The sequence below is a fragment of the Lutra lutra genome, chromosome 17 (assembly GCF_902655055.1).
Source record: "Lutra lutra chromosome 17, mLutLut1.2, whole genome shotgun sequence".
Classification (NCBI taxonomy): Eukaryota; Metazoa; Chordata; class Mammalia; order Carnivora; family Mustelidae; genus Lutra; species Lutra lutra.
The window spans coordinates 24,141,036-24,153,040 of NC_062294.1; the positions used below are offsets into that span (position 1 = coordinate 24,141,036).

At 37.5% G+C, this 12,005-nt stretch overlaps 1 pseudogene; it reads left to right on the forward strand.

Annotated features, from left to right (window-relative positions):
* Positions 1–3,886: 3,886 nt before the first annotated feature.
* LOC125088531 (AP-3 complex subunit beta-2-like) overlaps positions 3,887–12,005 on the forward strand; it is a 71,800-nt pseudogene continuing 63,681 nt past the window's right edge.

Genomic DNA, 12,005 nt, shown 5'->3' on the forward strand with positions numbered 1-12,005 from the left:
TTATCACAATATTAAAAAAAACTTGAACTTTAAAAAAAGAGATTGTTGAGGATTATATTGAAAAATAAGAACTGAAATGGTTTTGAAATTAAAATGCTATCCAAGGGGCGCCTGGGTGGCTCAGTGGGTTAAGCCGCTGCCTTCGGCTCAGGTCATGATCTCAGGGTCCTGGGATCGAGTCCCGCATCGGGCTCTCTGCTCAGCAGGGAGCCTGCTTCCCTCTCTCTCTCTCTCTGCCTGCCTCTCCGTCTACTTGTGATCTCTGTCAAATAAATAAATAAAATCTTTAAAAAAATAAAATAAAATAAAATAAAATGCTATCCAAAAAAAAGAAACACAACAAAAAGAGACCCTACACTTAAAATAACCCTTGAAATAAAAACAACCATATTTAAAAATATACAACAGTAACAATGAGTAAAACAAATTATTTTTTTTTAAGATTTTATTTATTTATTAGACAGAGATCACAAGTAGGCAGAGAGGCAGGCAGAGAGTGAGGAGGAAGCAGGCTCCCCGCTGAGCAGAGAGCCCCAAGCGGGGCTTGATCCCAAGACCCTGGGATCACGACCTGAGCCGAAGGCAGAGGCTTTAACCCACTGAGCCACCCAGGCGCCCCAAACAAATTATTTTTTAAAAGAGACACACAAGGGCACCTGGGTGTTTCAGCTGGTTAAGTGTCTGACTATTGATTTCAGCTCAGGGCAAGATCTCACGGTCCTGGGATCGAATCCTGAACTGTGCTCTGCACACAGTGGGGATCTACTTCAAGATTCTCTCTCTCCTCTCCCTCTGCCCCCCTCCCACTTTCATACATACTCTCTAAAATAAATAAATCCTTTAAAAAGAGAGAGACATGCACAAAATAAACCTTCTGAAAATGATAATACACATTATACCTATATAATGAATAAATGTATCTGTATTTACATATTTCTGTCCACAGGGGATGAAAATAGAACTGTAGATATGAAAAATCCAAATAAATAATGTGTGGTGCTTATATAAATCAAAATTAAATCTTGCATAATTTTTCACCTACTGAGTAGTAAAAGAGAACTACTTCACCCTAACATTCTAAACCTTCTCGTGTGAGCATCACAGATTTAGAAACATAAGATTTTATTACCTTCTTGCTTGGTACTTTGATACTCAAAATTCAGAGAAAAGGTGACAATTGTTCTAGATTGCAGCAGAGAATGTAAATGTCATAAGCCATAAAATTAAAAAATGATCATAAAAACCAGAAGACAAAAAAAAAAGGGAGAAGTGGAAAAGAGGTTTACAGATTACATAGTAGGGAGACATGATGAATTGTCTACAGCTGAAAGACAAGGAAATAGTAACATTTTATCACTTAAATATTATTTGTAGATTGCAAACACTAGGCATGGAGAGGAGATGGAATGTTTTTAAGAGAGATAAATCTACCATCCTTCATGGCTTATAACAAAATATAACATAACACAAAATAGAAAAAAAAAGTATTACTTCAGAATTATGTTGGAACCACCAGAAGAATTAAAAGGATAAATGGTCACATTAGTAATTGCTACAGAAAATAATGGAGTTGTCAGTCAAGGAGCATTCTCCTTTAAATTATTTCTTCACTGCTTGAATATAATTCCCTTGTATGGACATTTAATATTATAACAGGGATCTTAACAAAGAAAAATGTTAATATAGACATAGTTTCTAGCAAGACGTTTGGTATAAAAATATAGTAAATAAAGTCAAAGAGAAGGAAAATAAGACAAAAGCCACAGTTAAAACTCAGTACTTAAAGAAACAGTCTCACAAGCATCAAATACATTGTGTATTTTTTAGAAAGAAGTGTGATTAAGTGGGAAAATGACCTTAAAATTACTTAAAGGATTCCAACAAATGATGTGAGATCCTGTCCAAGTCATTTAATCTGCCTGAAATGCAGGTTTTGTTTGTTTGTTTTTAAAGATTTTATTTATTTCTTTGACACAAAGCGAAAGAACACAAGTGGGTTGAGTAGTAGGCAGAGGGAGAAGGAGAAGCAGGCTCCCCACAGAGCAGGGGGAGCCCGATGAGGGACTCAATCCCAGGACCCTGGGATCATGACCTGAGCTGAAGGCAGTTGCTTAACCAACTGAGCCACCCAAGGTGCCCCTGAAATGCAGGTTTTTTAATGAGAAAAAAAGTATAGACTAAGAGTATGTTCCCCATCTAATGTTCTTTGAAGTCAAAGAGAGTAAATTGTGATGGAACTGAAAGGAAAAAGTTTTTTTCTGTGGCAGTGACAGCTATGGAGATGTGCTGCTCAGACCTCCCCTGAAAAAGGAACTTTCTGTCCAAGGGCAACAAGTGCAGTTAGCTAACAGCCTTCACCTGCTAATGTCTTTAGGACCCATCTCAGTTTTCCAACCAAGGCCATACTCTTCCTCAGCAATCCTCACAAATGAATGAACCCAAGACAGGCATAGGGACTTGGCTATTTCTATCCAAACTCGGGGCTATCCAGTGAGAAACTGTGGTTTTGGATTCTCCCTTGGGTTCCCTAAGAAATTTCCAAATCTACATTTCAATTTAAGGTTCTTCCTGTCCAATCTTATCACCATGCCTCTTCTTTCCCATAGGAAAGGATCTACATCATGGTTTGGAGCTTTTTCTGCACAATCACACTACTGCCCTCTTTTACCTTTTAAAAACATTAACTCAAGGAGCTGGAAGATGGTGGTGGAATAGGAAGACCCTAGGCTTACCTTAAACTATGAACACACTAGATAATTACTGAATCACCCTAAGTACCTCAGAAATCAACTTGAAGACTGACAGAAGAAACTTCACAGCTAAAGGGAGAGAAGCCACATTGAAGAACATAGGAAGTGTGGAGCTATGGTTTAGGGGGGAAATGGATCCTGGCTCCTTGAAGGAAGCAAGAGAATGGTGAGAGAAAGAGAAGCATACAAGGGAATGAGCAAAGAGCACATCTCCCAAGAGCCACTGGCTTGGAAAATAAGAGAGGCTGAATTTTCTGAGTTTTTGCAACAAGCAGGGCTTAAAGTCTAGAGTTTTAAAACTTAAAAGGTATGGTTGGTGTAGAGACCAGAGGGCACAATACTGCTTCTGGAGACAAGGCAGACAAACAACATAGAAGCATACAACATGGAAACAGTGAACTGAAGAGTGCATGAGGCACAGAGAGAAGAGACTATTTGCTCTTTGCAGAAGGTGTCCATAAGGCAGTAATCACAGAGACATGTCTCTGAGAACAAAGGAGCTGGCTGGAACCATTTCCTTCCCTGTCCCCGAGCATAAACAAAAAGCCACCTGTGGAAAGCAGCATAACATCAATAGTGGCAGCCAAACTTGCTTACACCAAGCTTCACCCCTCTGCACTCTGGTGGAACAGCCCTTGTCAGTCATGTTTGCCTCAGTCCCAGTAGGGTAGTCCCTCAAGAAGACCAACAAAGGCCCCTGCCCACACCAAGTCTCCTGACCAAAGAGTTTTTGCAGGACCTCAATTCCAGTCAAAGTGGTGATAGGTCTCACTTCACAAGCAGACCAGAACACCCCTAGTTAAACTTCACTGCATTCAGGCAAGAGACTAAACAGTGCCCACAGCAGGCAAAGCGAGACTCTACAGACAAATGGCATGAAGGACAAAGCAGCCAGAACACAACAGCAGAGTGTACACAGCACACACCAGACACACTCCCTGAAGAACCAGGCCCTAGGCACTATGTGATCTCTTCTTCATAAGACCATTACTTTCAGGAGCAGGAGACCTAACAGGATTTCTAATAGAGACAGGAAGGCAGAAAAGTAGATAAAATTCAAATACAGAAAAATTTACCACAAATGAAACAAGATAAGGCCACAGCCAGAGATCTAAGTGAAAAAGATTATAAGTAACATGCCTGAAGCAATGATGGTAAGTAAATGCACTGAACTTGAGAAAAAAATGGAAGACATCAGTAACATCCTTATCACAGAGATAAAAGAGTTAAAAAAAATAATGAAGCAAAGATGAAGAGTGTGATAAACTAGATTAACAACATTAAGAACAGCAAGCTAGAGGAAGGAGAGTAACAAATTAATGACCTAGAAGACAAAGTAATGGAAAGCAATGAAGTTAAGCAAAAGGAGGGAATTTTGCAAAATGAGAAGAGACTTAGGGACCTCAGTGACTCCAGCAAACATAATAGCATTTATATTATAGGGGACCTAGAAGAAGAAAAAAGATAAAGGGTGGCAGAAAGCTTGTTTGAAGAAATAATACCTGAAAACTTCCCTAATCTAGGGAAGGAAACAAACATTCAGATCATGGAGGCACAGAGAACTCCTGTAAAAATCAACAGAAGCAGGGCGCCTGGGTGGCTCAGTGGGTTAAAGCCTCTGCCTTCGGCTCAGGTCATGGTCCCGGGGTCCTGGGATCGAGCCCCACATCAGGCTCTCTGCTCAGCAGGGAGCCTGCTTCCTCCCCTCTCTCTCTCTCTCTCTGTCTGCCTCTCTACTTATGATCTCTGTCAAGTAAATAAATAAAATCTTAAAAAAAAAATCAAGAGAAGCAGGCCAACACCAAGACATATTGTAATTAAAATGCAAAATATAATGATAAAGAAAAAATCTTAAAAACAGCAAGATAAAAGAAGTCATCAACTTATAAGAGAAAACCCATAAGGCTAGCTGGAGATTTTTCAACAGAAACTTGGCAAGGCAGAACAGAGCAGAGTGACCTATTCAAAGTGGGGGATGGAAAAGATCTGGAACCAAGAATACTCTATCCAGCAAGGCTATCATTCAGAATAGAAGGAGAGATGAAGAATTTCCCAGATAAACAAAAACTAAAGGTGTTCATGACCACTTAACAAGCCCCATAAGAAAAACTAAAAAGGGGACTTGAGTGGAAATGAGAGCCCAAAAATGACAATATAAAGGCAGGAAACACAAAAGCAGTAAAAATGATTATTTCTGTAAGAATCAAACAAGAAACTCATACAACAAAAAGGGACATAAAATACAGTAACATATACATAAAATGTGGAGAGAAGGGGAGAACAGAATGGGTTCAAACTTGAAAAACCATCAGCTTAATATAGACTTTGCAGAAGAGGCTATATACAAACTTAAGTGTAACCATAATCAAAAGTAACTAATATAAGCAGAGAATACAGATAAGGAAATCCAAATAGATCACTAAAGAAAATCAGCAAAACATGAAAGAAAGGATCAGAGAAAAGCTTCAGAAACAACCACAAAACAAGAAATACACTGGCAATATTTTTGACAAATATCTGTCAATAATTACTTTGAATGTAAATTGACTACATACATTGGGTATCAAATGGCTAAAAAAAAAATAAGACCCTTCTATATGCTGTTGAAATGAGATTCATTTTAGAACGAAAGTCACCTGCAGATTGAAAATGAGGGATGGAGAAACATTCACCACACAAATGCATGTCAAAAGAAAGCTGGAGTAGCAATAGTTACATTGGACAAACTCAACTTTTAAAAAAATTTTTTTTAATTTATTTAAGTAATCTGTATCACCAATGTGAGGCCTGAGTTCATGACCCGAAGATCAAGAGTTGTATGCTCCCCCAACTTAGCCAGGCAGATGCCCCCAAACTAGACTTTAAACAAAGATTAAAATAAGAGACAAAGAAGGACATTATTTAATAATAAAGGGGACAATTCAACAAGAAGATATAATAATTGAAAATATTTATGAGCCCAACATGGGAGCACCCCAATATGTAAAAGTAACAAACATAAAGTAACTAACTGAAAATAATACAGTAATAGTATAGTAGGGGACTTAATATCCCACTTACATCAATGGACAGAACATCAAAGCAGAAAATAAACAAGAAAACAGTGGGTTTGAATGACTCATTGAACCAGATGGATTTAACAGATACATTCGGAAGATGCTATTGGAAAACAGAATACACATTTTTTTTTTCAAGTTCACATGGAACATTCTCCAAGACTACATATTAGCCCACAAAACAATCCTCAACAAATACAAAAATATAAAAATCATACCTTGCATCTTTTCTGACCACAATGCTATGAAACTAGAGACCAAAAATAAGAAAAGATTTAGAAAGAATACAGATGCATGGAGCTCAAACAATATATTAGTAAATAATAAATGGGTCAACCAGGAAATCAAAGAAGACATAAAAAAAAATACATGGAAACAAATCAAATGAACATACAACAGTCCAAAATCTTTGGGATACAGCAAAAACAGCTCTAAGTGGGAAGTATATAGTAATATAGGCCTACTTCAAAAAGCAAGAAAAATCTCAAAAAAATAACCTAAGCTTACACCTAAAGGAGCTAGAAAAAGAATAACAAATAAAGCCTAAAGAAGGCAGAAGGAAGGAAATAAAGATTAGAGCAGAAATAACTGACAGAGAAACTAAAAAAAGCAATAGAACACATCAATGAAATCAAGGACTGGTTCTTTCAAAAAATCAGTAAAATAGACAAACCTCTAGCCAGACTTATCCAGAGAAAAGAGAAAAGACCCAAATAAATGAAATCACAAATGAGAGAGGAGAAATAACAACCAACATCACAGAAATACAAATAATCATCAGAGAATATTATAAAAAATAATATGCCAACAACCTGGACAACCTAGGAAAAATGGATAAATTCCTAGAAACATATAAACTACCGCAGCTGAAGCAGGAAGAAATCGAAAACTTGAACAGACGGATAACAAGCAAAGAAACTGAGTCATCAAAACACTCCCAACAAACAAAAGCATAGGGCCAGAGGACTTCACAGGCAAATATTACCAAACATTTAATGAAGAGTTATAACTCATTCTTCTCAATCTATTTCAAAAAATAAAAAGGAAGGGAAACTTCAGAATTCATTCTATGAGGCCAGCATTACCCTGATACCAAAACCGGATAAAGACACCGCTGACAAAGAGAACTACAAGCCACTACCCCTGATGAACACAGATGCAAAAATCCTCAACAATACTAGCAAACAGAATCCACCAATACATTAAAAAAAAAAAAAAATCATTCACCACTATCAAGTGGGATTTCTTCCTGGTGGCAAGGTTGGCGCAATATTTGCAAACCAATCAACATGATACATCACATCACTAAAAGAAAGGATAAGAACCATGTGAACATTTCAAGAGACAAAAAGCATTTGACAGGGGCACCTGGGGGGCTCAGTGGGTTAAAGCCTCTGCCTTCGGTTCAGGTCATGATCTCAGGGTCCTGGGATCAAGCCCCACATAGGTCTCTCTGCTCAGCAGGGAGCCTGCTTTCTCCCCTCTCTCTCTGCCTGCCTCCCTGCCTACTTGCGCTGTCAAATAAATAAATAAAATCTTTAAAAAAAAAAAAAAAGCATTTGACAAAGCACAACATCCATTCTTGATAAAACCCTCAACAAAGTAGGTTTAAAGGGAACATACCTCAACATAATAAAGGTCATCAACAGCTACTATCATCCTTAAAGGAGGAAAACTAAATGCTTTTCCTCTACGATTAGGAATAAGCCAGGGATGTCCAGTCTCACTACTTCTGTACAAAACAGGACTGGAAGTCCTAGCTGCGGCAATCAGACAACAAAAAGAAAAAAAAAAAATAAAAGGCACCCAAATTGGCAAGGAATAAGCAAAACTTCCACTAGTTGCAGGTGACATGATAGTATATACAGAAAACATGTAAGACTCTACCAAAAAACTGCTATAAATGCAGTCAGTAAAGTCTCAGGATAAAATAACCAAAGCACAGAAATCAGTTACATTTCTATACATCAATAATGAAGCAATAAAAAGAGAAGTTAAGGAATCAGTCTCATTTCTAATTGCACCAAAAACAGCAAGATACCTAAGAATAAACCTAACCAATGAGATGAAAGACTGAAAACTATACAAGTGATGAAAGAAACTGAAAAGAACAAGAAATGGAAAGACTATCTATTCTCACAGGTTGGAAGAATGAATACTGTTAAAATGTTTATAATACAAAGCAATCTATGCATTTAATGCAATTTCTAGATAATACCAACATCATCTTTCACAGAACCAGAATCCTGTCTGCACCATGAAAAACCCTTAACAGCCAAAGCAATCTTGCAAAAGAAAAGCAAAGCTGGAGGCATCACAACTCCTGACTTTAAGTTACGATACAAAGCTGTAGTGATGAAAACAGTGAGTACTGGCACAAAAATATTCCTGTAGATCAAAAGAACAGAATAGAAAACAGAAATGAACCCACAATTACATGGTCAATTAATCTTCGACGAAATAGGAGAGAATATCCAATGGGAAAAAGACTATCTCGTCAACAAATGGTGCTGGGAAAACTGGACAGTAACATGCATAAGAATGAAATTGGAACTTTCTTAACACCATACACAAAAAGAAATCCAAAATGGATTAAAGACCAATGTGAGATCTGAAGCCATAAAAATCCTAGAAGAGAACACAGGTAGCAACATCTTTGACATCAGCCGTAGCAAGTTCTTTCTAGATAAGTCTCCTGATGCAAAGGGAAAAAAAAGCAAAAATAAACTACTGGAACTTCATCAGAATAAAATGCTTCTGCACAGTGAAAGAAACAATCAACAAAACCAACAAGCAACCCACAGAATGGCAGAAGACATTTGCAAACGGCATATCCAGTGAAGGGTTACTATCCAAAATCTATCAGGAACTTATAAATTTCAACACCTGAAAATCAAATACTCCAATTAAAATTAAAATATCAGCAGAAGACATGAACAGACATTTTGCCAAAGAAGACATGCAGATGGCCAACAGACACATGAGAAGATGTTCATTATCACTCATCATCAGGGAAATGCAAATCCAAACAATGTTATCACCTCACACCTGCCAGAATGGCTAAAATCAACAACACAAAAAACAACAGATGTTGGCGAGGATATGTGGAGAAAGGGGAACCTTCTTGCAGTGCTGGTGGGAATGCAAACTGGTAGAGTCACTCTGGAGAACAGTACAGAGGTTCCCCAAAAAGTTAAAAATAGAACTCCCCTATAATCCAGCAATTACACTACTAGGTATTTACCCAAAGAATACAAAAATGCTAATTTGAAAGGATATATGTTCCCCAATGTTTACAACAGCCATTATCTAGTATAGCGAAATCCTGGAAACAGCCCAAGTATCCATCATTTGGTGAATGGATCAAGAGTATGTGGTATATATATATATATCCAATGGAATATTGTTGAGTCATAAGAAAGAAGGAAATCTCACCATTTGCAACAACATGGATGGAGGTAGAGAGTATAATGCTAAGTAAAATAAGTCAGAGAAAGACAAATATATGATTTCGATCATATGTGAAACTTAAGACATAAAACAAAGAAGCAAAGGGGGAAAAAGGGAGAGAAGCAAACCAAGAAACAGACTCTTAACTATAAAGAACTGTTAACTACCAGAAGGGAAGCTGATGAAGGAATGGGTAAAGTAGGTGATGGGGATTAAGGAGGGCATTGTGATGAACACAGAGGTGTATGGAAGTTTTGAAGCCATGGATTGTGTACCCCAACCTAATATTACTCTGTAAGCTAATGAATTTAAATAAAAACTTAAAAAAAAATTAGCCCCCAAAGCACCTTTACAATTCTATATCCATCTCAGCACTTGCTTCCCAGAAGACCATGCCTTCTATCTTTAACACAATGCCTTTTATCTTTGCTTCTTCTGAGATTGAAGTTATTCAGATTTTTTTTTTAAGATTTTATTTATTCATTTGACACAGAGTGAGAGAGAGAGCACAAACAGGGAGAGCAGCAGACAGAAGAAGAGGGAGGAGCAGGTTCCATGCTGAGCAGGGAGCCAATGCAGGGATCAATCCCAGGACCCTGGCATCATGACCTTAGCAGAAAGCAGATGCTTAATCAACCTCACCACCCAGGTGCCCCATTCACTTAGATTCTGAAAGACCCACATACCTCAACTCTTCAGTCATTTGTACATACGTATGTTGATACGTACATATGTATGTATGTATTTTGGATAAGTATAAATGGTCTTATTTCTATATATTTCCCTTTTAAATTTCACGTACTTATTCCTACACTTCCGTTTCCCAAAATCACAAACTTCACAAAGATAGTCATTCTTGTATATTTATTATATATTTTTAAATGGTATCTAAAGGGGCGCCTGGGTGGCTCAGTGGGTTAAGCCGCTGCCTTCGGCTCAGGTCATGATCTCAGGGTCCTGGGATCGAGCCCCGCATTGGGCTCTCTGCTCAGCAGGGAGCCTGCTTCCTCCTCTCTCTCTGCCTGCCTCTCTGCCTGCTTGTGATCTCTCTCTGTCAAATAAATAAATAAAATCTTTAAAAAAATGGTATCTAAAAGAAAGAGTAGATGTTATTTATTGTTTGAAGGAGGTTAATGTATTTAATACACTCTCCAGACTCAGGTCTCAGAGAGGAAAAGATGCTCTCACTAATTTTATAAACAACTGCTTCCTTAAACGTAAGGAGGGATAGGGAAATTGTTCACTTTGTTAAAAGTCAGCTTTGTTTCTAGGCCTGGTTGCTCTCTCATTGTTAAATGTATATAGGTTTACCTCTTCACTTTGAAACTTTCCATCTCATTTTAGATGTCCCTCCAGGAAAATATTGAACATTGTGTGTTCTTGTCGGTAGTACAGTTAGTACTCTGACCTACGGCAAACTTTCTTTATATTCTGTTTAAAGACTGCTATTAATTGAATCAGATCTTGAATTTCACTTTGAATGAAGAAGACTTTGCGGAAAGTTGTGCATCATCTTTGATAAAAAGAGAGACTGCTGATTTTCAGCTTTTATTATAACCTATTTTTTTTCTGTCAAAATGTCCTTTAATACAGACTGTTTTTAATCTCTTTAAATTAATGAATCTCATTAAATGGCTCTTAAGTAAATCATTTTGATAATGGTTGACAGATTTTTTTGTACCCCAGATGGATAGTTTAAGATCGTTTCTTTCTTCAAAAATAAAAAGTGCCATTCCCAAACCACATTATTTTGTGTCTCCCAGATGAATACTCCCCAGTGCTGGTTTTCTGGTCTGTGACCAAAGAATGATTTAGTTGTTGAGAAAAAAAATGACTTAGATACACATCAAAGAGCAAGACCTTAGGGACAGAGAGGTTTAGGAAATTCTTATATTTTTGGTCTGTTACACTCTTTTGTCAACTTTGTTTCTAGCCTTGTACCTTTTATTACTATCTTTCATGCAGTGACCAGCTGCTTTTTGTTAAACTATAATTTAACTACAGATAACACTCAAAATGTACTCCCAGGAAGTCTTTGGTTCTGACCCATGACTTCACTTAGTACTGAAGGTACAACATTTTTCATATGTTCTACTTTTTATATGTACATTTTAATCTATTTAGAGTATAGAAGTCTAAGAACATGTTATATTATGCCATTGTGACCACTCTGGACTAGAGACGGGAAGGAGGAATCGGTCAGTGATTTGAGGTGACTTTGTGTTTTTAAACAGTAACAGTTTTGAACAGAATGTTTCCAGTTTTGAATGGCACAGCCTTCAACTGCTGTTCACTTTCTCTTCCAATTATCTCCATTCCTTCAAAAAATATGTGTCCATTTCACACAGTATAACCACAGCAGGTGAAACCACTTATCAACAGAAATGCCCAGAGATCTATGGTACTTAGGCACTGCAGCTCTGCTCAGGGCAGGAATATCACCAGGGGAAGAAATGGAAGGAAGCATTATAAGGGAAGCCAGGAAAAGAAGGTCGCTAGAAGTAGCAAGAGGAGGATGCAGGAAGAAGAAAATCTTCATATTCCATGAGGTTAAGTTCTGCATGTTTCTTTCATCATGACTTCCTAGGAGACATAAGGCACTGAATAAATCTTTTTTTGTTAGGAAAGAATCAGAGATTGAAAAAATGACAAAGGGAACAAAATGTTTAGAGACAAAAGCAGGACAATATTCCTATCAGTGTGTGTGGGGGGGGGATGGGGACTGTCTTGAACTAAAACTCATGCTAAG